The 27,209-nt window shown below is 28.0% G+C and overlaps 1 long non-coding RNA gene across 1 annotated transcript; it reads right to left on the bottom strand.

Moving 5' to 3' along the window:
• LOC127735178 (uncharacterized) lies at positions 1-25,969 on the bottom strand. Its single transcript, XR_007998177.1, has 11 exons — positions 25,855-25,969; positions 18,345-18,544; positions 7,883-8,028; positions 7,231-7,297; positions 6,804-6,872; positions 5,246-5,393; positions 4,615-4,682; positions 4,188-4,256; positions 3,185-3,252; positions 2,016-2,080; positions 1-1,770 (listed from the first exon to the last, which is right to left on the bottom strand). It is a non-coding gene; the product is annotated as an uncharacterized LOC127735178 (long non-coding RNA).
• Between the last annotated feature and the right edge of the window lie 1,240 nt (positions 25,970-27,209).

A 27,209-nucleotide genomic window follows, 5' to 3' on the forward strand; every position in this document is an offset into this window, starting at 1 on the left:
TATCAAAAGAAAGTTAATAACAGAAAGCAAAAGTTATGGTATGATTACAGTCTTAAGAAAATAAAACAAGAACTAGATCATAAATGCAATCGATTGCAAAAGTATAGCAATGACCAATACATTAGAGGGTCATATTTTAAATGCCTAAAACATTACAGAAAAACCAGAAAAGATAAATGTAAGTTAAAGAGTTATTTCGTTAATAAGCTAGATAATCTTAAAAATGAAAATCCTAAAGCCTATTGGAAATTAGTTGAAAAATTAAAAGGAGATAATGATAAAAAGGAAACATATATCAGTTTGGAAGATTGGGAGAATCATTTTAAATCCCTAAATAAAAATACAATTGCTGAAAATGAATCAATTCTACAGGAGCTTAATAATTTAGAAAAAACTAATATTTTTAATGAATTAAGACTTTCAAGATTACAGAGTCTGAACTTAAATAAAAGCTATTAAATCTTTAAAGAATGGCAAATCCTGTGGATTAAATATGATACTAAATGAAATAATTAAGTACTGCCAATCAATTTTTAACCCACTATTTTTAAAAGCTTTTAATAGATTTTTTTCTGCAGGAATCTAACCTAAAATATGGCCAAAGAGAATATTTCAACTATACATAAAAAGGGGTCAATATATGATCCTTCAAACTATAGAGGTATAACAATAAGTGACACTATTGGTCAACTTTTTAACAGAATATTAAATAATAGACTGACAGCCTTTTTTGAGAAGAAAAAACTCATTTGTAAAGAGCAAATTGGATTTAAAAGAGGATGTAGTACATCTGATCATATGTTTGTAATAAATACTCTTATACAAAAAATACATCAGAAATAAATCCCAACAATTATATGCATGTTTTGTAGACATTAAACGTGCATTTGACTCTGTATGGCACCTAGGACTTTTCTATAAGCTTAAAAAAACTGGTGTCGGTTCAAAATTTTATAATATACTTAACAAAACAAAATACATTATCATATTCAAATATATAAATTTGAAACTCTGACTACATGTTTCGGTTCCTAGTGCACCTTCATCAGGATAAAAACCATAGGCTAGTAAAAAAATGGTGAAGTGATAATTTGCATGTCGCAATGTCAACAAGGTGAGTAATTATAAATAGAAAATAAAAGATGATATGAAAGTAAACTTTAAAAAGAATGTTAAATAAAATTTGTGTATTAATAATGTGTTAAATCAACTTTCCAGAGGTTACTGCTTCCAAGTTGGCTTCACCCAGAGTTACATGCTTCTAATTGGCTTTGGTCTGCCAGAGGTACTACTTCCAATCAGGTTCACCCGACAGAGATGCTCCCAAATGGCCTCGCAACGACAGACGGTACGTGCTTCCAATTAGCTTCACAAATTGTGAAATGCAAATTATCACTTGCGGATTTTGTACTCTTCTGTAGTTTTAGTTCTGATTTAGAATTTATCAAATACATTCTTTAACTGGTTTTAACAAGAGTTATATGAACCATTCCTATTGGAAACCTTTCCTTCAAGTTAGAAAGACCCCAAAGGGTGACTGGGGAATAGAAATATGGTCACGCTTGGTCTTCTTCAGACTGGCAGTGGGGCTTCTGTTTGGAAGTGCAGGATGTATGAATTCGCAGCCATGTCCGGTCAGAATGGGGACGTTAAATCCAATGCCTTGTGTAGAGTGCCAAGCTGTATACATGTTAATAACCTTTGCAACAACTCTGAGGGATACGGAGAATTAATCAAACAATTATATCCTTCAGCCACAGTAATAGTTATCTGAAAAAGAAATAGACACTTTTCAATTTTCTGTCATATTTTAAGAAACTGAAATAGGCAACAAATAGCAAACTGGGAATTACAATTAAAGGAGAGAAACTTTCCAAAATAATCATTTTTCCCTTCCTTAAACTTGACATGTCTTTCCAGAAAACATTAAATTGTAATAAGATTATAAAAACCATGGGAATTTACAAGATCTTAAATAAAAAAGTTTATAAATCTATATAATAGTTCTTTCTTACCTTTAAAATTCAACTCCAATGGCCATTTCCAACATCAATCTGTAAGGACAAGCTGTAATGCTAACCTGAAATATATAATGCTTAGTCATTCAAAATAGTTAGAAAAGAATCTTTGTTGCTATACTTATGTTCATTATATAGAAGTAGGTGATATATAACATATCAAGGTAAAAGAATATGCAGAGAACACATCAATGTGACGAAACCCAACAACACAAACAAATATGACTTCTATGTAATCAATTCAAATCTTTTAAACATTTATATGAGGACTTTGTCCCCAATAACAGAGGGAAAATCAATAAAACAAAAAATAAATATAAAAATAAATATACAAATGTAATCAAAATAATTAACTTTTTTAGTTTCCCGCATTTGTGCAGAAATCTTTTCTCTTCTTGTTAACAACTCACAATGGCAAACAGTCCTACCAAGTTTGAGAGCTTTCTGTCAAATGGTCTTAGGAGTTGCATTCATAAGGTGACACTTACAATACTCAAAATAAATAGTCAAAGTCCCATAGAAATGGCCAGGTCTAAATAATGGTATATGGCCTTTTTTAGGCGACCATACCGTATGGGATTTTTCTTATTGTTGAAGGCCGTACCGTTGCCTATAATTGCTTTCATCCACTTCATTTGAACTTTGGTGGACAGTTGTCTCATTGGCAATCATACCACATCTCCATATTTTTATAACTATACATGACGGGAAACAAGCCCATTACGTATGGGAGCTTTCTGTAAGAGTCTCAAGAGTTGTGGTGTTCAGAAGGTGTTTTATGGTCATAATACTTAAAATTGCAATCAACATCCCATCACTTCTTTAATAATAGTCGAATCAAAATAGTGGTATATTATGGTCAACTACACGATGGAAAACAATTTAACCAAGTATGAAGGCTTTCCGTCTAATCCCATATCCCGCTTATCATTGTAATAATAACCCTTGTAATTTCATGTCTACTCCCAAACTTTTTCCCGCACAATACTTTCCCTTTCCCATGTCACGGTTATAAAAAATCGGCCAATCCAACTTCACACTTGGACCCCCATGAGACCACATGCCAGGCTTCTGTCATAAAAACTCACAGGCGTAACAAAATTCAAGGGCATTTACATAATCTGTAATCAACAAGTTCATAAATCTATGCAATGGTTCTTTCTTACCTTAAAAGTCAGCTCCAATGATCATTCTAAACCTCAACCCATACTGAAAAGCAGTAATTATTGCTAGCCTGAAAAAGTAAAATGCTTAGTCAATAAAAATTCTTAAAAAATAAATAGAATCGGTGTTGGAATATTGCTTGCATATTATTGTGGATTTCTTTATTTTCTTGGGCACCAATTTATTTTATATTAAGGAACAATTGTATTTTTGTGGGTACTTCTTTTCGTGGTTTTGCCAAAGTCTGCATACAAAAATTAAGTCTTTACAATGACATCTATGTAACCAATTCAAATCTTTAGAACATTTAGTCAAGAAAAAAACAACATTTTACCTCTTACAACTTTAAGCCTTGAGCACATTTTATTTCCTTTAAACTTATTTTACAATAATAAAAGGAGTAGGCCTGGTAAGACCCCTTTTTGGCCCCAAAATATAGCATTTTTACAAATTTGTTAAAATGTAAACTTTTAGCTATTTATTGCAAAGAAGAATACTTCTGTTCCATTAATATGGGCTGATTTTGTCAATACAATGCACATGCATCAGGTAATAACATCAGAAATTCATGCAATATTACTGAAATCTTCACAATTTTAGCATTTGTGCTAATTTTACGGTGGTTTTTGTCTAAAATGGAAGTGGCCGCATTTGTGTTCCGTCTTAATATTTAAATATATGTTGTATTTGATGATAATACATAACATATATAAAGGTTGAGACTGAACACAAATGCGGCCACTTTCATTTTAGACAAAAACCATCTGAAAAGTGACATTTTATGGATTATTTGATAGATTTTTCGTATTTAAGCCTCTATTTGAGTGTCTTTAATGACCAAATCAGTCCAAATCTTTTACATACACTAATTGAATCGACTGAAGTAGACACTTGCGTGTTTAAAAAATGTCAAAAATCTTTCATTAGATGTACTTCGAATATTAGGCCAAAACGAGCCCTTACCAGACCCTCTCCTTTGTTTAAATAGAGGAATTATATACCTACTTGTATATTAGAAATATTATACCACCAAGTCTTACTCCCCATTCATGAAAACATTGGCACTAATATAACCTAAAAAGGAATTAGAATTGACACAAATTATATATTTTACAAATCTGTTAAATTGCCAACCTAAATTTTTTTTTAAATTCTGTATTCTAATTGCATAATAGTGAGTTATCTCCCACTGAAAGAAACATTCTTGCTGTTTATTGTACTAGTCTCCCCTTGAAGGATAAAATTCTATCTCAGGATTTACTTTTCACGTTATAAAATTTTATTTGTGTACCTGGAAAACATTTGTCAAACTGATAAATTATCTATTTCTGTGTTGTAAATGTGCAAAATAAGAAAAATGTGTGTTGCCTTATGTACTTTATCACATTTTTCTAGATAATGTGCAGAAATTGGTTGGCTTAAATATACTTACGTTATTTCTTTCATGTCATGGCCTCAGACTTGGGTGAAGATTAATGTAATAATTAATCTTCCTTGGAGCTTCAATATAGAAAGAAAAAACTGGCATTAATGGCAGCGAACATCATTGGTCAATTGCCCTTTTAGACTATATATCATTCATTATTTTCATTTTAAATAGTAATGAAGACAGTTAAATGATATAATAATTATTTCCAAAATTAATGTGTGCTTCGAATTATCAGAAAATGGTGGCTAAGTTAACCAAAACAATCTGATGTGTACATTTTGAACAGAAAACAATCTAAATCAAGCCATATTTTCCCAATTACTTAAAAAAAAAAATGCAGATAAATATGTATATATCCAAATTGTCAATGTTAAGCGACTATTTGTTGTAATAATTATTTCAGAAATTAATGTGATGCATGTTTTATGTCAAATCCTAAATTGGGGTATAAGTATATTTAATATTACAATACATTCTTATTAAAATATATTTCATAAGAGTATAAATTTGACAAAGAAATTTTGGACCCTTTTGTAATGAAATTTCAAGCAGTTTTTCCAGGAGAAAACTGATTTTAAATACCTAACAAATATTATCATAGTTTAAAGTACAATTGTAATAACCAAATACTTACATGTTATTTATCTCCAATTTTCAATGAAATAATCTTCATCTTCTGCGACTGAAACTTGGTAAGGCCTGCTACTTTAAGCATCTTGTCCTGGTCTTCGCCAATGGCTCTATTTTCAGGGTCTTTGCTGTAAACATCTTCTTCATAGTATCTGAAACAAAAACAAAATTATTTTAGACAGCTGCTGGTAAACTCAAATAAAATATACATATATTCAACAGTGAGCCAAAAAAAAAACCAAAACAGTTCAAAAATATCAAACCAAATATAAAACTTTTAATAAAGTTTGCTTATTTAAAAAATAAAACTTTTTTCAAAATATTTAGAAAGAAAAAACTGGCATTAATGGCAGCCAACATCATTGGTCAATTGCTCTTTTTGACTATATATCATTAACTATTTTCGTTTTAAATCTTTATTTTAATCAGTAATGAAGACGGTTTAATGATATAATCATTATTTTCGAAATTAATGTGTGCGTCAAATGATCACAAGTTGGTGGCTATTCAAAACAATCTGATGTTTACACTTGAACAGAAATGATTAAAATTCAACTGAATTTCAAACAATCTAAATCAGGTCATATTTTCCCCAATTACTAAATGAAAAATGCAGATGAATATGTAAATTTCCAGGGAAAAACTGATTTTAATGACCTAACAAATATGAACATAGTTTTAAGTACAGTATTATTGCTTGCATATTATTGTGGATTTATTTATTTTCTTGGGCACCAATTTATTTTATATTAAGGAACAATTGTATTTTTGTGGGTACTTCATTTCGTGGTTTTGCCAAAGTCTGCATACAAAAATTAAGTCTTTACAATGACATCCATGTAACCAATTCAAATCTTTAGAACATTTAGTCAAGAAAAAAACAACATTTTACCTCTTACAACTTTAAGCCTTGAGCACATTTTATTTCCTTTAAACTTATTTTTTAATAATAAAAGGAGTAGGCTTGGTAAGACCCCTTTTTGGCCCCAAAATATAGCATTTTTACAAATTTGTTAAAGTGTAAACTTTTAGCTATTTATTGCAAAGAAGAAAACTTCTGTTCCATTAATATGGGCCGATTTTGACAAAACAATGCACATGCATTGGGTAATAACATCAGAAATTCATGCAATATTACTGAAATCTTCACAATTTTAGCATTTGTGCTAATTTTATGGTGGTTTTTGTCTAAAATGGAAGTGGCCGCATTTGTGTTCCGTCTTAATATTTAAATATATGTTGTATTTGATGATAATACATAACATATATAAAGGTTGAGACTGAACACGAATGCGGCCACTTTCATTTTAGACAAAAACCTTCTGAAAAGTGACATTTTATGGATTATTTGATAGATTTTTCGTATTTAAGCCTCTATTTGAGCATCTTTAATGACCAAATCAGTCCAAATCTTTTACATACACTAATTGATTGACTGAAGTAGACACTTGCGTGTTTAAAAAATGTCAAAAATCTTTCATTAGATGTACTTCGAATATTAGGCCAAAACGAGCCCTTACCAGACCTTCTCCTTTGTTTAAATAGAGGAATTATATACCTACTTGTATATTAGAAATATTATACCACCAAGTCTTACTCCCCATTCATGAAAACATTGGCACTAATATAACCTAAAAAGGAATTAGAATTGACACAAATTATATATTTTACAAATCTGTTAAATTGCCAACCTAAATTTTTTTTTAAATTCTGTATTCTAATTGCATAATAGTGAGTTATCTCCCACTGAAAGAAACATTCTTGCTGTTTATTGTACTAGTCTCCCCTTGAAGGATAAAATTCTATCTCAGGATTTACTTTTCACGTTATAAAATTTTATTTGTGTACCTGGAAAACATTTGTCAAACTGATAAATTATCTATTTCTGTGTTGTAAATGTGCAAAATAAGAAAAATGTGTGTTGCCTTATGTACTTTATCACATTTTTCTAGATAATGTGCAGAAATTGGTTGGCTTAAATAAACTTACTTATTTCTTTCATGTCATGGCCTCAGACTTGGGTGAAGATTAATGTAATAATTAATCTTCCTTGGAGCTTCAATATAGAAAGAAAAAAATGGCATTAATGGCAGCAAACATCATTGGTCAATTGCCCTTTTAGACTATATATCATTCATTATTTTCATTTTAAATAGTAATGAAGACAGTTAAATGATATAATAATTATTCCCAAAATTAATGTGCTTCGAATTATCAGAAAATGGTAGATAAGTTAACCAAAACAATCTGATGTGTACATTTTGAACAGAAATGATTAAAAATTAACTGAATTTCAAACAATCTAAATCAGGTCATATTTTCCCCAAATACTTAAAAAAAAATGCAGATAAATATGTATATATCCAAATTGTCAATGTTAAGCGACTATTTTTTGTAATAATTATTTCAGAAATTAGTGTGATGCATGTTTTATGTCAAATCCTAAATTGGGGTATAAGTATATTTAATATTACAATACATTCTTATTAAAATATATTTCATAAGAGTATAAATTTGACAAAGAAATTTTGGACCATTTTGTAATGAAATTTCAAGCAGTTTTTCCAGGAGAAAACTGATTTTAAATACCTAACAAATATTATCATAGTTTAAAGTACAATTGTAATAACCAAATACTTACATGTTATTTATCTCCAATTTTCAATGAAATAATGAAATCTTCTGCAACTGAAACTTGGTAAGGCCTGCTACTTTAAGCATCTTGTCCTGGTCTTCGTCAATGGCTCCATTTTCGGGTCTTTGCTGTAAACATCTTCTTCATAGTATCTGAAACAAAAACAAAATTATTTATAGACAGATGCTAATAAACTCAAATAAAATTTACATATATTCAACAGTGAGCCAAAAAAAAGACCGTTCAAAAATTTCAAACCAAATATAAAACTTTTAATGATGTTTGCTTATTTAAAAAATAAAACTTTTTTCAAAATATTCAGAAAGAAAAATTTTGCATTAATGGCAGCCAACTCTTTTTGACTATATATCATTAACTATTTTCATTTTAAATCTTTATTTTAATCAGTAATGATGGTTTAACGATATAATCATTATTTTCGAAATTAATGTGTGCGTCAAATTATCACAAGTTGGTGGCTATTCAAAACAATTTGAAGTATACACTTGAACAGAAATGATTAAAATTCAACTGAATTTCAAACAATCTAAATCAGGTCATATTTTCCCAAAATCAGGTCATATTTTCCCAATCACTTGTAGAAAAATGCAGATGAATATGTAAATTTCCAGGGAAAAACTGATTTTAATGACCTAACAAATATGAACATAGTTTTAAGTACAATTGTATAGCCAAATACTTACATGCTACTCATTTCCTATCTTCAATGAAACAATCTTCATGTTCTGTGACTGACTGGAACTTGGTAAGGCCTACTACTGTAATAGAACTAAAATTATAATTAGACTAAAATTAAATATACTTTCCTTTAATTTTCTTTCCTGGTCTTCGTCAATGGCTCCATTTTCAGGGTCTTTGCTGTAAACATCTTCTTCATAGCATCTTAAACAAAAACAAAATTATTTATAGACAGATGCTGATAAACTCAAATAAAATTTACATAAATTCAACAGTGAGCAAAAAAAAAAAGACAGTTCAAAAATATCAAACCAAATATAAAACTTTTAATAAAGTTTGCTTATTTAAAAAATAAAACTTTTTTCAAAATATTTAGAAAGAAAAAACTGGCATTAATGGCAGCCAACATCATTGGTCAATTGCTCTTTTTGACTATATATCATTAACTATTTTCATTTTAAATCTTTATTTTAATCAGTAATGAAGACGGTTTAATGATATAATCATTATTTTCGAAATTAATGTGTGCGTCAAATTATCACAAGTTGGTGGCTATTCAAAACAATCTGATGTATACACTTGAACAGAAATGATTAAATTTCAACCGAATTTCAAACAATCTAAATCAGGTCATATTTTCCAAATTACTTGTAGAAAAATGCAGATGAATATGTAAATTTCCAGGGAAAAACTGATTTTAATGACCTAACAAATATGAACATAGTTTTAAGTACAATTGTATAGCCAAATACTTACATGCTACTCATTTCCTATCTTCAATGAAACAATCTTCATGTTCTGTGACTGACTGGAACTTGGTAAGGCCTGCTACTGTAATAGAACTAAAATTATAATTAGACTAAAATTAAATATACTTTCCTTTAATTTTCTTTTCCTGGTCTTCGTCAATGGCTCCATTTTCGGGGTCTTTGCTGTAAACATCTTCTTCATAGCATCTTAAACAAAAACAAAATTATTTATAGACAGATGCTGATAAACTCAAATAAAATTTACATATATTCAACAGTGAGCAAAAAAAAAAGACAGTTCAAAAATATCAAACCAAATATAAAACTTTTAATAAAGTTTGCTTATTTAAAAAATTAACTTTTTTCAAAATATTTAGAAAGAAAAAACTGGCATTAATGGCAGCCAACATCATTGGTCAATTGCTCTTTTTGACTATATATCATTAACTATTTTCATTTTAAATCTTTATTTTAATCAGTAATGAAGACGGTTTAATGATATAATCATTATTTTCGAAATTAATGTGTGCGTCAAATTATCACAAGTTGGTGGCTATTCAAAACAATCTGATGTATACACTTGAACAGAAATGATTAAATTTCAACCGAATTTCAAACAATCTAAATCAGGTCATATTTTCCAAATTACTTGTAGAAAAATGCAGATGAATATGTAAATTTCCAGGGAAAAACTGATTTTAATGACCTAACAAATATGAACATAGTTTTAAGTACAATTGTATAGCCAAATACTTACATGCTACTCATTTCCTATCTTCAATGAAACAATCTTCATGTTCTGTGACTGACTGGAACTTGGTAAGGCCTGCTACTGTAATAGAACTAAAATTATAATTAGACTAAAATTAAATATACTTTCCTTTAATTTTCTTTTCCTGGTCTTCGTCAATGGCTCCATTTTCGGGGTCTTTGCTGTAAACATCTTCTTCATAGCATCTTAAACAAAAACAAAATTATTTATAGACAGATGCTGATAAACTCAAATAAAATTTACATATATTCAACAGTGAGCAAAAAAAAAAGACAGTTCAAAAATATCAAACCAAATATAAAACTTTTAATAAAGTTTGCTTATTTAAAAAATTAACTTTTTTCAAAATATTTAGAAAGAAAAAACTGGCATTAATGGCAGCCAACATCATTGGTCAATTGCTCTTTTTGACTATATATCATTAACTATTTTCATTTTAAATCTTTATTTTAATCAGTAATGAAGACGGTTTAATGATATAATCATTATTTTCGAAATTAATGTGTGCGTCAAATTATCACAAGTTGGTGGCTATTCAAAACAATCTGATGTATACACTTGAACAGAAATGATTAAATTTCAACCGAATTTCAAACAATCTAAATCAGGTCATATTTTCCCAATTACTTGTAGAAAAATGCAGATGAATATGTAAATTTCCAGGGAAAAACTGATTTTAATGACCTAACAAATATGAACATAGTTTTAAGTACAATTGTATAGCCAAATACTTACATGCTACTCATTTCCTATCTTCAATGAAACAATCTTCATGTTCTGTGACTGACTGGAACTTGGTAAGGCCTGCTACTGTAATAGAACTAAAATTATAATTAGACTAAAATTAAATATGCTTTCCTTTAATTTTCTTTTCCTGGTCTTCATCAATGGCTCCATTTTCGGGGTCTTTGCTGTAAACATCTTCTTCATAGCATCTTAAACAAAAACAAAATTATTTATAGACAGATGCTGATAAACTCAAATAAAATTTACATATATTCAACAGTGAGCAAAAAAAAAAGACAGTTCAAAAATATCAAACCAAATATAAAACTTTTAATAAAGTTTGCTTATTTAAAAAATAAAACTTTTTTCAAAATATTTAGAAAGAAAAAACTGGCATTAATGGCAGCCAACATCATTGGTCAATTGCTCTTTTTGACTATATATCATTAACTATTTTCATTTTAAATCTTTATTTTAATCAGTAATGAAGACGGTTTAATGATATAATCATTATTTTCGAAATTAATGTGTGCGTCAAATTATCACAAGTTGGTGGCTATTCAAAACAATCTGATGTATACACTTGAACAGAAATGATTAAATTTCAACCGAATTTCAAACAATCTAAATCAGGTCATATTTTCCCAATTACTTGTAGAAAAATGCAGATGAATATGTAAATTTCCAGGGAAAAACTGATTTTAATGACCTAACAAATATGAACATAGTTTTAAGTACAATTGTATAGCCAAATACTTACATGCTACTCATTTCCTATCTTCAATGAAACAATCTTCATGTTCTGTGACTGACTGGAACTTGGTAAGGCCTGCTACTGTAATAGAACTAAAATTATAATTAGACTAAAATTAAATATACTTTCCTTTAATTTTCTTTTCCTGGTCTTCGTCAATGGCTCCATTTTCGGGGTCTTTGCTGTAAACATCTTCTTCATAGCATCTTAAACAAAAACAAAATTATTTATAGACAGATGCTGATAAACTCAAATAAAATTTACATATATTCAACAGTGAGCAAAAAAAAAAAGACAGTTCAAAAATATCAAACCAAATATAAAACTTTTAATAAAGTTTGCTTATTTAAAAAATTAACCTTTTTTCAAAATATTTAGAAAGAAAAAACTGGCATTAATGGCAGCCAACATCATTGGTCAATTGCTCTTTTTGACTATATATCATTAACTATTTTCATTTTAAATCTTTATTTTAATCAGTAATGAAGACGGTTTAATGATATAATCATTATTTTCGAAACTAATGTGTGCGTCAAATTATCACAAGTTGGTGGCTATTCAAAACAATCTGATGTATACACTTGAACAGAAATGATTAAATTTCAACCGAATTTCAAACAATCTATTTCAGGTCATATTTTCCCAATTACTTGTAGAAAAATGCAGATGAATATGTAAATTTCCAGGGAAAAACTGATTTTAATGACCTAACAAATATGAACATAGTTTTAAGTACAATTGTATAGCCAAATACTTACATGCTACTCATTTCCTATCTTCAATGAAACAATCTTCATGTTCTGTGACTGACTGGAACTTGGTAAGGCCTGCTACTGTAATAGAACTAAAATTATAATTAGACTAAAATTAAATATACTTTCCTTTAATTTTCTTTTCCTGGTCTTCGTCAATGGCTCCATTTTCGGGGTCTTTGCTGTAAACATCTTCTTCATAGCATCTTAAACAAAAACAAAATTATTTATAGACAGATGCTGATAAACTCAAATAAAATTTACATATATTCAACAGTGAGCAAAAAAAAAAAGACAGTTCAAAAATATCAAACCAAATATAAAACTTTTAATAAAGTTTGCTTATTTAAAAAATAAAACTTTTTTCAAAATATTTAGAAAGAAAAAACTGGCATTAATGGCAGCCAACATCATTGGTCAATTGCTCTTTTTGACTATATATCATTAACTATTTTCATTTTAAATCTTTATTTTAATCAGTAATGAAGACGGTTTAATGATATAATCATTATTTTCGAAATTAATGTGTGCGTCAAATTATCACAAGTTGGTGGCTATTCAAAACAATCTGATGTATACACTTGAACAGAAATGATTAAATTTCAACCGAATTTCAAACAATCTAAATCAGGTCATATTTTCCCAATTACTTGTAGAAAAATGCAGATGAATATGTAAATTTCCAGGGAAAAACTGATTTTAATGACCTAACAAATATGAACATAGTTTTAAGTACAATTGTATAGCCAAATACTTACATGCTACTCATTTCCTATCTTCAATGAAACAATCTTCATGTTCTGTGACTGACTGGAACTTGGTAAGGCCTGCTACTGTAATAGAACTAAAATTATAATTAGACTAAAATTAAATATACTTTCCTTTAATTTTCTTTTCCTGGTCTTCGTCAATGGCTCCATTTTCGGGGTCTTTGCTGTAAACATCTTCTTCATAGCATCTTAAACAAAAACAAAATTATTTATAGACAGATGCTGATAAACTCAAATAAAATTTACATATATTCAACAGTGAGCAAAAAAAAAAAGACAGTTCAAAAATATCAAACCAAATACAAAACTTTTAATAAAGTTTGCTTATTTAAAAAATTAACCTTTTTTCAAAATATTTAGAAAGAAAAAACTGGCATTAATGGCAGCCAACATCATTGGTCAATTGCTCTTTTTGACTATATATCATTAACTATTTTCATTTTAAATCTTTATTTTAATCAGTAATGAAGACGGTTTAATGATATAATCATTATTTTCGAAATTAATGTGTGCGTCAAATTATCACAAGTTGGTGGCTATTCAAAACAATCTGATGTATACACTTGAACAGAAATGATTAAATTTCAACCGAATTTCAAACAATCTAAATCAGGTCATATTTTCCCAATTACTTGTAGAAAAATGCAGATGAATATGTAAATTTCCAGGGAAAAACTGATTTTAATGACCTAACAAATATGAACATAGTTTTAAGTACAATTGTATAGCCAAATACTTACATGCTACTCATTTCCTATCTTCAATGAAACAATCTTCATGTTCTGTGACTGACTGGAACTTGGTAAGGCCTGCTACTGTAATAGAACTAAAATTATAATTAGACTAAAATTAAATATACTTTCCTTTAATTTTCTTTTCCTGGTCTTCGTCAATGGCTCCATTTTCGGGGTCTTTGCTGTAAACATCTTCTTCATAGCATCTTAAACAAAAACAAAATTATTTATAGACAGATGCTGATAAACTCAAATAAAATTTACATATATTCAACAGTGAGCAAAAAAAAAAGACAGTTCAAAAATATCAAACCAAATATAAAACTTTTAATAAAGTTTGCTTATTTAAAAAATAAAACTTTTTTCAAAATATTTAGAAAGAAAAAACTGGCATTAATGGCAGCCAACATCATTGGTCAATTGCTCTTTTTGACTATATATCATTAACTATTTTCATTTTAAATCTTTATTTTAATCAGTAATGAAGACGGTTTAATGATATAATCATTATTTTCGAAATTAATGTGTGCGTCAAATTATCACAAGTTGGTGGCTATTCAAAACAATATGATGTATACACTTGAACAGAAATGATTAAATTTCAACCGAATTTCAAACAATCTAAATCAGGTCATATTTTCCCAATTACTTGTAGAAAAATGCAGATGAATATGTAAATTTCCAGGGAAAAACTGATTTTAATGACCTAACAAATATGAACATAGTTTTAAGTACAATTGTATAGCCAAATACTTACATGCTACTCATTTCCTATCTTCAATGAAACAATCTTCATGTTCTGTGACTGACTGGAACTTGGTAAGGCCTGCTACTGTAATAGAACTAAAATTATAATTAGACTAAAATTAAATATACTTTCCTTTAATTTCCTTTCCCTGGTCTTCATCAATGGCTCCATTTTCGGGGTCTTTGCTGTAAACATCTTCTTCATAGCATCTTAAACAAAAACAAAATTATTTATAGACAGATGCTGATAAACTCAAATAAAATTTACATATATTCAACAGTGAGCAAAAAAAAAAGACAGTTCAAAAATATCAAACCAAATATAAAACTTTTAATAAAGTTTGCTTATTTAAAAAATAAAACTTTTTTCAAAATATTTAGAAAGAAAAAACTGGCATTAATGGCAGCCAACATCATTGGTCAATTGCTCTTTTTGACTATATATCATTAACTATTTTCATTTTAAATCTTTATTTTAATCAGTAATGAAGACGGTTTAATTGTATAATCATTATTTTCGAAATTAATGTGTGCGTCAAATTATCACAAGTTGGTGGCTATTCAAAACAATCTGATGTATACACTTGAACAGAAATGATTAAATTTCAACCGAATTTCAAACAATCTAAATCAGGTCATATTTTCCCAATTACTTGTAGAAAAATGCAGATGAATATGTAAATTTCCAGGGAAAAACTGATTTTAATGACCTAACAAATATGAACATAGTTTTAAGTACAATTGTATAGCCAAATACTTACATGCTACTCATTTCCTATCTTCAATGAAACAATCTTCATGTTCTGTGACTGACTGGAACTTGGTAAGGCCTGCTACTGTAATAGAACTAAAATTATAATTAGACTAAAATTAAATATACTTTCCTTTAATTTCCTTTCCCTGGTCTTCGTCAATGGCTCCATTTTCGGGGTCTTTGCTGTAAACATCTTCTTCATAGCATCTTAAACAAAAACAAAATTATTTATAGACAGATGCTGATAAACTCAAATAAAATTTACATATATTCAACAGTGAGCAAAAAAAAAAGACAGTTCAAAAATATCAAACCAAATATAAAACTTTTAATAAAGTTTGCTTATTTAAAAAATAAAACTTTTTTCAAAATATTTAGAAAGAAAAAACTGGCATTAATGGCAGCCAACATCATTGGTCAATTGCTCTTTTTGACTATATATCATTAACTATTTTCATTTTAAATCTTTATTTTAATCAGTAATGAAGACGGTTTAATGATATAATCATTATTTTCGAAATTAATGTGTGCGTCAAATTATCACAAGTTGGTGGCTATTCAAAACAATCTGATGTATACACTTGAACAGAAATGATTAAATTTCAACCGAATTTCAAACAATCTAAATCAGGTCATATTTTCCCAATTACTTGTAGAAAAATGCAGATGAATATGTAAATTTCCAGGGAAAAACTGATTTTAATGACCTAACAAATATGAACATAGTTTTAAGTACAATTGTATAGCCAAATACTTACATGCTACTCATTTCCTATCTTCAATGAAACAATCTTCATGTTCTGTGACTGACTGGAACTTGGTAAGGCCTGCTACTGTAATAGAACTAAAATTATAATTAGACTAAAATTAAATATACTTTCCTTTAATTTTCTTTTCCTGGTCTTCGTCAATGGCTCCATTTTCGGGGTCTTTGCTGTAAACATCTTCTTCATAGCATCTTAAACAAAAACAAAATTATTTATAGACAGATGCTGATAAACTCAAATAAAATTTACATATATTCAACAGTGAGCAAAAAAAAAAGACAGTTCAAAAATATCAAACCAAATATAAAACTTTTAATAAAGTTTGCTTATTTAAAAAATAAAACTTTTTTCAAAATATTTAGAAAGAAAAAACTGGCATTAATGGCAGCCAACATCATTGGTCAATTGCTCTTTTTGACTATATATCATTAACTATTTTCATTTTAAATCTTTATTTTAATCAGTAATGAAGACGGTTTAATGATATAATCATTATTTTCGAAATTAATGTGTGCGTCAAATTATCACAAGTTGGTGGCTATTCAAAACAATATGATGTATACACTTGAACAGAAATGATTAAATTTCAACCGAATTTCAAACAATCTAAATCAGGTCATATTTTCCCAATTACTTGTAGAAAAATGCAGATGAATATGTAAATTTCCAGGGAAAAACTGATTTTAATGACCTAACAAATATGAACATAGTTTTAAGTACAATTGTATAGCCAAATACTTACATGCTACTCATTTCCTATCTTCAATGAAACAATCTTCATGTTCTGTGACTGACTGGAACTTGGTAAGGCCTGCTACTGTAATAGAACTAAAATTATAATTAGACTAAAATTAAATATACTTTCCTTTAATTTCCTTTCCCTGGTCTTCATCAATGGCTCCATTTTCGGGGTCTTTGCTGTAAACATCTTCTTCATAGCATCTTAAACAAAAACAAAATTATTTATAGACAGATGCTGATAAACTCAAATAAAATTTACATATATTCAACAGTGAGCAAAAAAAAAAGACAGTTCAAAAATATCAAACCAAATATAAAACTTTTAATAAAGTTTGCTTATTTAAAAAATAAAACTTTTTTCAAAATATTTAGAAAGAAAAAACTGGCATTAATGGCAGCCAACATCATTGGTCAATTGCTCTTTTTGACTATATATCATTAACTATTTTCATTTTAAATCTTTATTTTAATCAGTAATGAAGACGGTTTAATTGTATAATCATTATTTTCGAAATTAATGTGTGCGTCAAATTATCACAAGTTGGTGGCTATTCAAAACAATCTGATGTATACACTTGAACAGAAATGATTAAATTTCAACCGAATTTCAAACAATCTAAATCAGGTCATATTTTCCCAATTACTTGTAGAAAAATGCAGATGAATATGTAAATTTCCAGGGAAAAACTGATTTTAATGACCTAACAAATATGAACATAGTTTTAAGTACAATTGTATAGCCAAATACTTACATGCTACTCATTTCCTATCTTCAATGAAACAATCTTCATGTTCTGTGACTGACTGGAACTTGGTAAGGCCTGCTACTGTAATAGAACTAAAATTATAATTAGACTAAAATTAAATATACTTTCCTTTAATTTCCTTTCCCTGGTCTTCGTCAATGGCTCCATTTTCGGGGTCTTTGCTGTAAACATCTTCTTCATAGCATCTTAAACAAAAACAAAATTATTTATAGACAGATGCTGATAAACTCAAATAAAATTTACATATATTCAACAGTGAGCAAAAAAAAAAGACAGTTCAAAAATATCAAACCAAATATAAAACTTTTAATAAAGTTTGCTTATTTAAAAAATAAAACTTTTTTCAAAATATTTAGAAAGAAAAAACTGGCATTAATGGCAGCCAACATCATTGGTCAATTGCTCTTTTTGACTATATATCATTAACTATTTTCATTTTAAATCTTTATTTTAATCAGTAATGAAGACGGTTTAATGATATAATCATTATTTTCGAAATTAATGTGTGCGTCAAATTATCACAAGTTGGTGGCTATTCAAAACAATCTGATGTATACACTTGAACAGAAATGATTAAATTTCAACCGAATTTCAAACAATCTAAATCAGGTCATATTTTCCCAATTACTTGTAGAAAAATGCAGATGAATATGTAAATTTCCAGGGAAAAACTGATTTTAATGACCTAACAAATATGAACATAGTTTTAAGTACAATTGTATAGCCAAATACTTACATGCTACTCATTTCCTATCTTCAATGAAACAATCTTCATGTTCTGTGACTGACTGGAACTTGGTAAGGCCTGCTACTGTAATAGAACTAAAATTATAATTAGACTAAAATTAAATATACTTTCCTTTAATTTTCTTTTCCTGGTCTTCGTCAATGGCTCCATTTTCGGGGTCTTTGCTGTAAACATCTTCTTCATAGCATCTTAAACAAAAACAAAATTATTTATAGACAGATGCTGATAAACTCAAATAAAATTTACATATATTCAACAGTGAGCAAAAAAAAAAGACAGTTCAAAAATATCAAACCAAATATAAAACTTTTAATAAAGTTTGCTTATTTAAAAAATAAAACTTTTTTCAAAATATTTAGAAAGAAAAAACTGGCATTAATGGCAGCCAACATCATTGGTCAATTGCTCTTTTTGACTATATATCATTAACTATTTTCATTTTAAATCTTTATTTTAATCAGTAATGAAGACGGTTTAATGATATAATCATTATTTTCGAAATTAATGTGTGCGTCAAATTATCACAAGTTGGTGGCTATTCAAAACAATCTGATGTATACACTTGAACAGAAATGATTAAATTTCAACCGAATTTCAAACAATCTAAATCAAGTCATATTTTCCCAATTACTTGTAGAAAAATGCAGATGAATATGTAAATTTCCAGGGAAAAACTGATTTTAATGACCTAACAAATATGAACATAGTTTTAAGTACAATTGTATAGCCAAATACTTACATGCTACTCATTTCCTATCTTCAATGAAACAATCTTCATGTTCTGTGACTGACTGGAACTTGGTAAGGCCTGCTACTGTAATAGAACTAAAATTATAATTAGACTAAAATTAAATATACTTTCCTTTAATTTTCTTTTCCTGGTCTTCGTCAATGGCTCCATTTTCGGGGTCTTTGCTGTAAACATCTTCTTCATAGCATCTTAAACAAAAACAAAATTATTTATAGACAGATGCTGATAAACTCAAATAAAATTTACATATATTCAACAGTGAGCAAAAAAAAAAGACAGTTCAAAAATATCAAACCAAATATAAAACTTTTAATAAAGTTTGCTTATTTAAAAAATAAAACTTTTTTCAAAATATTTAGAAAGAAAAAACTGGCATTAATGGCAGCCAACATCATTGGTCAATTGCTCTTTTTGACTATATATCATTAACTATTTTCATTTTAAATCTTTATTTTAATCAGTAATGAAGACGGTTTAATGATATAATCATTATTTTCGAAATTAATGTGTGCGTCAAATTATCACAAGTTGGTGGCTATTCAAAACAATCTGATGTATACACTTGAACAGAAATGATTAAATTTCAACCGAATTTCAAACAATCTAAATCAGGTCATATTTTCCAAATTACTTGTAGAAAAATGCAGATGAATATGTAAATTTCCAGGGAAAAACTGATTTTAATGACCTAACAAATATGAACATAGTTTTAAGTACAATTGTATAGCCAAATACTTACATGCTACTCATTTCCTATCTTCAATGAAACAATCTTCATGTTCTGTGACTGACTGGAACTTGGTAAGGCCTGCTACTGTAATAGAACTAAAATTATAATTAGACTAAAATTAAATATACTTTCCTTTAATTTTCTTTTCCTGGTCTTCGTCAATGGCTCCATTTTCGGGGTCTTTGCTGTAAACATCTTCTTCATAGCATCTTAAACAAAAACAAAATTATTTATAGACAGATGCTGATAAACTCAAATAAAATTTACATATATTCAACAGTGAGCAAAAAAAAAAGACAGTTCAAAAATATCAAACCAAATATAAAACTTTTAATAAAGTTTGCTTATTTAAAAAATAAAACTTTTTTCAAAATATTTAGAAAGAAAAAACTGGCATTAATGGCAGCCAACATCATTGGTCAATTGCTCTTTTTGACTATATATCATTAACTATTTTCATTTTAAATCTTTATTTTAATCAGTAATGAAGACGGTTTAATGATATAATCATTATTTTCGAAATTAATGTGTGCGTCAAATTATCACAAGTTGGTGGCTATTCAAAACAATCTGATGTATACACTTGAACAGAAATGATTAAATTTCAACCGAATTTCAAACAATCTAAATCAGGTCATATTTTCCCAATTACTTGTAGAAAAATGCAGATGAATATGTAAATTTCCAGGGAAAAACTGATTTTAATGACCTAACAAATATGAACATAGTTTTAAGTACAATTGTATAGCCAAATACTTACATGCTACTCATTTCCTATCTTCAATGAAACAATCTTCATGTTCTGTGACTGACTGGAACTTGGTAAGGCCTGCTACTGTAATAGAACTAAAATTATAATTAGACTAAAATTAAATATACTTTCCTTTAATTTTCTTTTCCTGGTCTTCGTCAATGGCTCCATTTTCGGGGTCTTTGCTGTAAACATCTTCTTCATAGCATCTTAAACAAAAACAAAATTATTTATAGACAGATGCTGATAAACTCAAATAAAATTTACATATATTCAACAGTGAGCAAAAAAAAAAGACAGTTCAAAAATATCAAACCAAATATAAAACTTTTAATAAAGTTTGCTTATTTAAAAAATAAAACTTTTTTCAAAATATTTAGAAAGAAAAAACTGGCATTAATGGCAGCCAACATCATTGGTCAATTGCTCTTTTTGACTATATATCATTAACTATTTTCATTTTAAATCTTTATTTTAATCAGTAATGAAGACGGTTTAATGATATAATCATTATTTTCGAAATTAATGTGTGCGTCAAATTATCACAAGTTGGTGGCTATTCAAAACAATCTGATGTATACACTTGAACAGAAATGATTAAATTTCAACCGAATTTCAAACAATCTAAATCAGGTCATATTTTCCCAATTACTTGTAGAAAAATGCAGATGAATATGTAAATTTCCAGGGAAAAACTGATTTTAATGACCTAACAAATATGAACATAGTTTTAAGTACAATTGTATAGCCAAATACTTACATGCTACTCATTTCCTATCTTCAATGAAACAATCTTCATGTTCTGTGACTGACTGGAACTTGGTAAGGCCTGCTACTGTAATAGAACTAAAATTATAATTAGACTAAAATTAAATATACTTTCCTTTAATTTTCTTTTCCTGGTCTTCGTCAATGGCTCCATTTTCGGGGTCTTTGCTGTAAACATCTTCTTCATAGCATCTTAAACAAAAACAAAATTATTTATAGACAGATGCTGATAAACTCAAATAAAATTTACATATATTCAACAGTGAGCAAAAAAAAAAAGACAGTTCAAAAATATCAAACCAAATATAAAACTTTTAATAAAGTTTGCTTATTTAAAAAATAAAAATATTTTTCAAAATATTTAGAAAGAAAAAACTGGCATTAATGGCAGCCAACATCATTGGTCAATTGCTCTTTTTGACTATATATCATTAACTATTTTCATTTTAAATCTTTATTTTAATCAGTAATGAAGACGGTTTAATGATATAATCATTATTTTCGAAATTAATGTGTGCGTCAAATTATCACAAGTTGGTGGCTATTCAAAACAATCTGATGTATACACTTGAACAGAAATGATTAAATTTCAACCGAATTTCAAACAATCTAAATCAGGTCATATTTTCCCAATTACTTGTAGAAAAATGCAGATGAATATGTAAATTTCCAGGGAAAAACTGATTTTAATGACCTAACAAATATGAACATAGTTTTAAGTACAATTGTATAGCCAAATACTTACATGCTACTCATTTCCTATCTTCAATGAAACAATCTTCATGTTCTGTGACTGACTGGAACTTGGTAAGGTCTGCTACTGTAATAGAACTAAAATTATAATTAGACTAAAATTAAATATACTTTCCTTTAATTTCCTTTCCCTGGTCTTCATCAATGGCTCCATTTTCGGGGTCTTTGCTGTAAACATCTTCTTCATAGCATCTTAAACAAAAACAAAATTATTTATAGACAGATGCTGATAAACTCAAATAAAATTTACATATATTCAACAGTGAGCAAAAAAAAAAGACAGTTCAAAAATATCAAACCAAATATAAAACTTTTAATAAAGTTTGCTTATTTAAAAAATAAAACTTTTTTCAAAATATTTAGAAAGAAAAAACTGGCATTAATGGCAGCCAACATCATTGGTCAATTGCTCTTTTTGACTATATATCATTAACTATTTTCATTTTAAATCTTTATTTTAATCAGTAATGAAGACGGTTTAATGATATAATCATTATTTTCGAAATTAATGTGTGCGTCAAATTATCACAAGTTGGTGGCTATTCAAAACAATCTGATGTATACACTTGAACAGAAATGATTAAATTTCAACCGAATTTCAAACAATCTAAATCAGGTCATATTTTCCCAATTACTTGTAGAAAAATGCAGATGAATATGTAAATTTCCAGGGAAAAACTGATTTTAATGACCTAACAAATATGAACATAGTTTTAAGTACAATTGTATAGCCAAATACTTACATGCTACTCATTTCCTATCTTCAATGAAACAATCTTCATGTTCTGTGACTGACTGGAACTTGGTAAGGCCTGCTACTGTAATAGAACTAAAATTATAATTAGACTAAAATTAAATATACTTTCCTTTAATTTTCTTTTCCTGGTCTTCGTCAATGGCTCCATTTTCGGGGTCTTTGCTGTAAACATCTTCTTCATAGCATCTTAAACAAAAACAAAATTATTTATAGACAGATGCTGATAAACTCAAATAAAATTTACATATATTCAACAGTGAGCAAAAAAAAAAGACAGTTCAAAAATATCAAACCAAATATAAAACTTTTAATAAAGTTTGCTTATTTAAAAAATAAAATTTTTTTTCAAAATATTTAGAAAGAAAAAACTGGCATTAATGGCAGCCAACATCATTGGTCAATTGCTCTTTTTGACTATATATCATTAACTATTTTCATTTTAAATCTTTATTTTAATCAGTAATGAAGACGGTTTAATGATATAATCATTATTTTCGAAATTAATGTGTGCGTCAAATTATCACAAGTTGGTGGCTATTCAAAACAATCTGATGTATACACTTGAACAGAAATGATTAAATTTCAACCGAATTTCAAACAATCTAAATCAGGTCATATTTTCCCAATTACTTGTAGAAAAATGCAGATGAATATGTAAATTTCCAGGGAAAAACTGATTTTAATGACCTAACAAATATGAACATAGTTTTAAGTACAATTGTATAGCCAAATACTTACATGCTACTCATTTCCTATCTTCAATGAAACAATCTTCATGTTCTGTGACTGACTGGAACTTGGTAAGGTCTGCTACTGTAATAGAACTAAAATTATAATTAGACTAAAATTAAATATACTTTCCTTTAATTTTCTTTTCCTGGTCTTCGTCAATGGCTCCATTTTCGGGGTCTTTGCTGTAAACATCTTCTTCATAGCATCTTAAACAAAAACAAAATTATTTATAGACAGATGCTGATAAACTCAAATAAAATTTACATATATTCAACAGTGAGCAAAATAAAAAGACAGTTCAAAAATATCAAACCAAATATAAAACTTTTAATAAAGTTTGCTTATTTAAAAAATAAAACTTTTTTCAAAATATTTAGAAAGAAAAAACTGGCATTAATGGCAGCCAACATCATTGGTCAATTGCTCTTTTTGACTATATATCATTAACTATTTTCATTTTAAATCTTTATTTTAATCAGTAATGAAGACGGTTTAATGATATAATCATTATTTTCGAAATTAATGTGTGCGTCAAATTATCACAAGTTGGTGGCTATTCAAAACAATCTGATGTATACACTTGAACAGAAATGATTAAATTTCAACCGAATTTCAAATAATCTAAATCAGGTCATATTTTCCCAATTACTTGTAGAAAAATGCAGATGAATATGTAAATTTCCAGGGAAAAACTGATTTTAATGACCTAACAAATATGAACATAGTTTTAAGTACAATTGTATAGCCAAATACTTACATGCTACTCATTTCCTATCTTCAATGAAACAATCTTCATGTTCTGTGACTGACTGGAACTTGGTAAGGCCTGCTACTGTAATAGAACTAAAATTATAATTAGACTAAAATTAAATATACTTTCCTTTAATTTTCTTTTCCTGGTCTTCATCAATGGCTCCATTTTCGGGGTCTTTGCTGTAAGCATCTTCTTCATAGCATCTTAAACAAAAACAAAATTATTTATAGACAGATGCTGATAAACTCAAATAAAATTTACATATATTCAACAGTGAGCAAAAAAAAAGACAGTTCAAAAATATCAAACCAAATATAAAACTTTTAATAAAGTTTGCTTATTTAAAAAATTAACTTTTTTCAAAATATTTAGAAAGAAAAAACTGGCATTAATGGCAGCCAACATCATTGGTCAATTGCTCTTTTTGACTATATATCATTAACTATTTTCATTTTAAATCTTTATTTTAATCAGTAATGAAGACGGTTTAATGATATAATCATTATTTTCGAAATTAATGTGTGCGTCAAATTACCACAAGTTGGTGGCTATTCAAAACAATCTGATGTATACACTTGAACAGAAATGATTAAATTTCAACCGAATTTCAAATAATCTAAATCAGGTCATATTTTCCCAATTACTTGTAGAAAAATGCAGATGAATATGTAAATTTCCAGGGAAAAACTGATTTTAATGACCTAACAAATATGAACATAGTTTTAAGTACAATTGTATAGCCAAATACTTACATGCTACTCATTTCCTATCTTCAATGAAACAATCTTCATGTTCTGTGACTGACTGGAACTTGGTAAGGCCTGCTACTGTAATAGAACTAAAATTATGATTAGACTAAAATTAAATATACTTTCCTTTAATTTTCTTTTCCTGGTCTTCGTCAATGGCTCCATTTTCGGGGTCTTTGCTGTAAACATCTTCTTCATAGCATCTTAAACAAAAACAAAATTATTTATAGACAGATGCTGATAAACTCAAATAAAATTTACATATATTCAACAGTGAGCAAAAAAAAAAGACAGTTCAAAAATATCAAACCAAATATAAAACTTTTAATAAAGTTTGCTTATTTAAAAAATTAACTTTTTTCAAAATATTTAGAAAGAAAAAACTGGCATTAATGGCAGCCAACATCATTGGTCAATTGCTCTTTTTGACTATATATCATTAACTATTTTCATTTTAAATCTTTATTTTAATCAGTAATGAAGACGGTTTAATGATATAATCATTATTTTCGAAATTAATGTGTGCGTCAAATTATCACAAGTTGGTGGCTATTCAAAACAATCTGATGTATACACTTGAACAGAAATGATTAAATTTCAACCGAATTTCAAACAATCTAAATCAGGTCATATTTTCCCAATTACTTGTAGAAAAATGCAGATGAATATGTAAATTTCCAGGGAAAAACGGATTTTAATGACCTAACAAATATGAACATAGTTTTAAGTACAATTGTATAGCCAAATACTTACATGCTACTCATTTCCTATCTTCAATGAAACAATCTTCATGGTCTGTGACTGACTGGAACTTGGTAAGGCCTGCTACTGTAATAGAACTAAAATTATAATTAGACTAAAATTAAATATACTTTCCTTTAATTTCCTTTCCCTGGTCTTCGTCAATGGCTCCATTTTCGGGGTCTTTGCTGTAAACATCTTCTTCATAGCATCTTAAACAAAAACAAAATTATTTATAGACAGATGCTGATAAACTCAAATAAAATTTACATATATTCAACAGTGAGCAAAAAAAAAAAGACAGTTCAAAAATATCAAACCAAATATAAAACTTTTAATAAAGTTTGCTTATTTAAAAAATAAAACTTTTTTCAAAATATTTAGCAAGAAAAAACTGGCATTAATGGCAGCCAACATCATTGGTCAATTGCTCTTTTTGACTATATATCATTAACTATTTTCATTTTAAATCTTTATTTTAATCAGTAATGAAGACGGTTTAATGATATAATCATTATTTTCGAAATTAATGTGTGCGTCAAATTATCACAAGTTGATGGCTATTCAAAACAATCTGATGTATACACTTGAACAGAAATGATTAAATTTCAACCGAATTTCAAACAATCTAAATCAGGTCATATTTTCCCCAATTACTTGTAGAAAAATGCAGATGAATATGTAAATTTCCAGGGAAAAACTGATTTTAATGACCTAACAAATATGAACATAGTTTTAAGTACAATTGTATAGCCAAATACTTACATGCTACTCATTTCCTATCTTCAATGAAACAATCTTCATGTTCTGTGACTGACTGGAACTTGGTAAGGCCTGCTACTGTAATAGAACTAAAATTATAATTAGACTAAAATTAAATATACTTTCCTTTAATTTTCTTATCCTGGTCTTCGTCAATGGCTCCATTTTCGGGGTCTTTGCTGTAAACATCTTCTTCATAGCATCTTAAACAAAAACAAAATTATTTATAGACAGATGCTGATAAACTCAAATAAAATTTACATATATTCAACAGTGAGCAAAAAAAAAAGACAGTTCAAAAATATCAAACCAAATATAAAACTTTTAATAAAGTTTGCTTATTTAAAAAATAAAACTTTTTTCAAAATATTTAGAAAGAAAAAACTGGCATTAATGGCAGCCAACATCATTGGTCAATTGCTCTTTTTGACTATATATCATTAACTATTTTCATTTTAAATCTTTATTTTAATCAGTAATGAAGACGGTTTAATGATATAATCATTATTTTCGAAATTAATGTGTGCGTCAAATTATCACAAGTTGGTGGCTATTCAAAACAATCTGATGTATACACTTGAACAGAAATGATTAAATTTCAACCG

Source organism: Mytilus californianus, unplaced genomic scaffold, assembly GCF_021869535.1.
Source record: "Mytilus californianus isolate M0D057914Y unplaced genomic scaffold, xbMytCali1.0.p SCAF_3, whole genome shotgun sequence".
Lineage (NCBI taxonomy): Eukaryota > Metazoa > Mollusca > Bivalvia > Mytilida > Mytilidae > Mytilus > Mytilus californianus.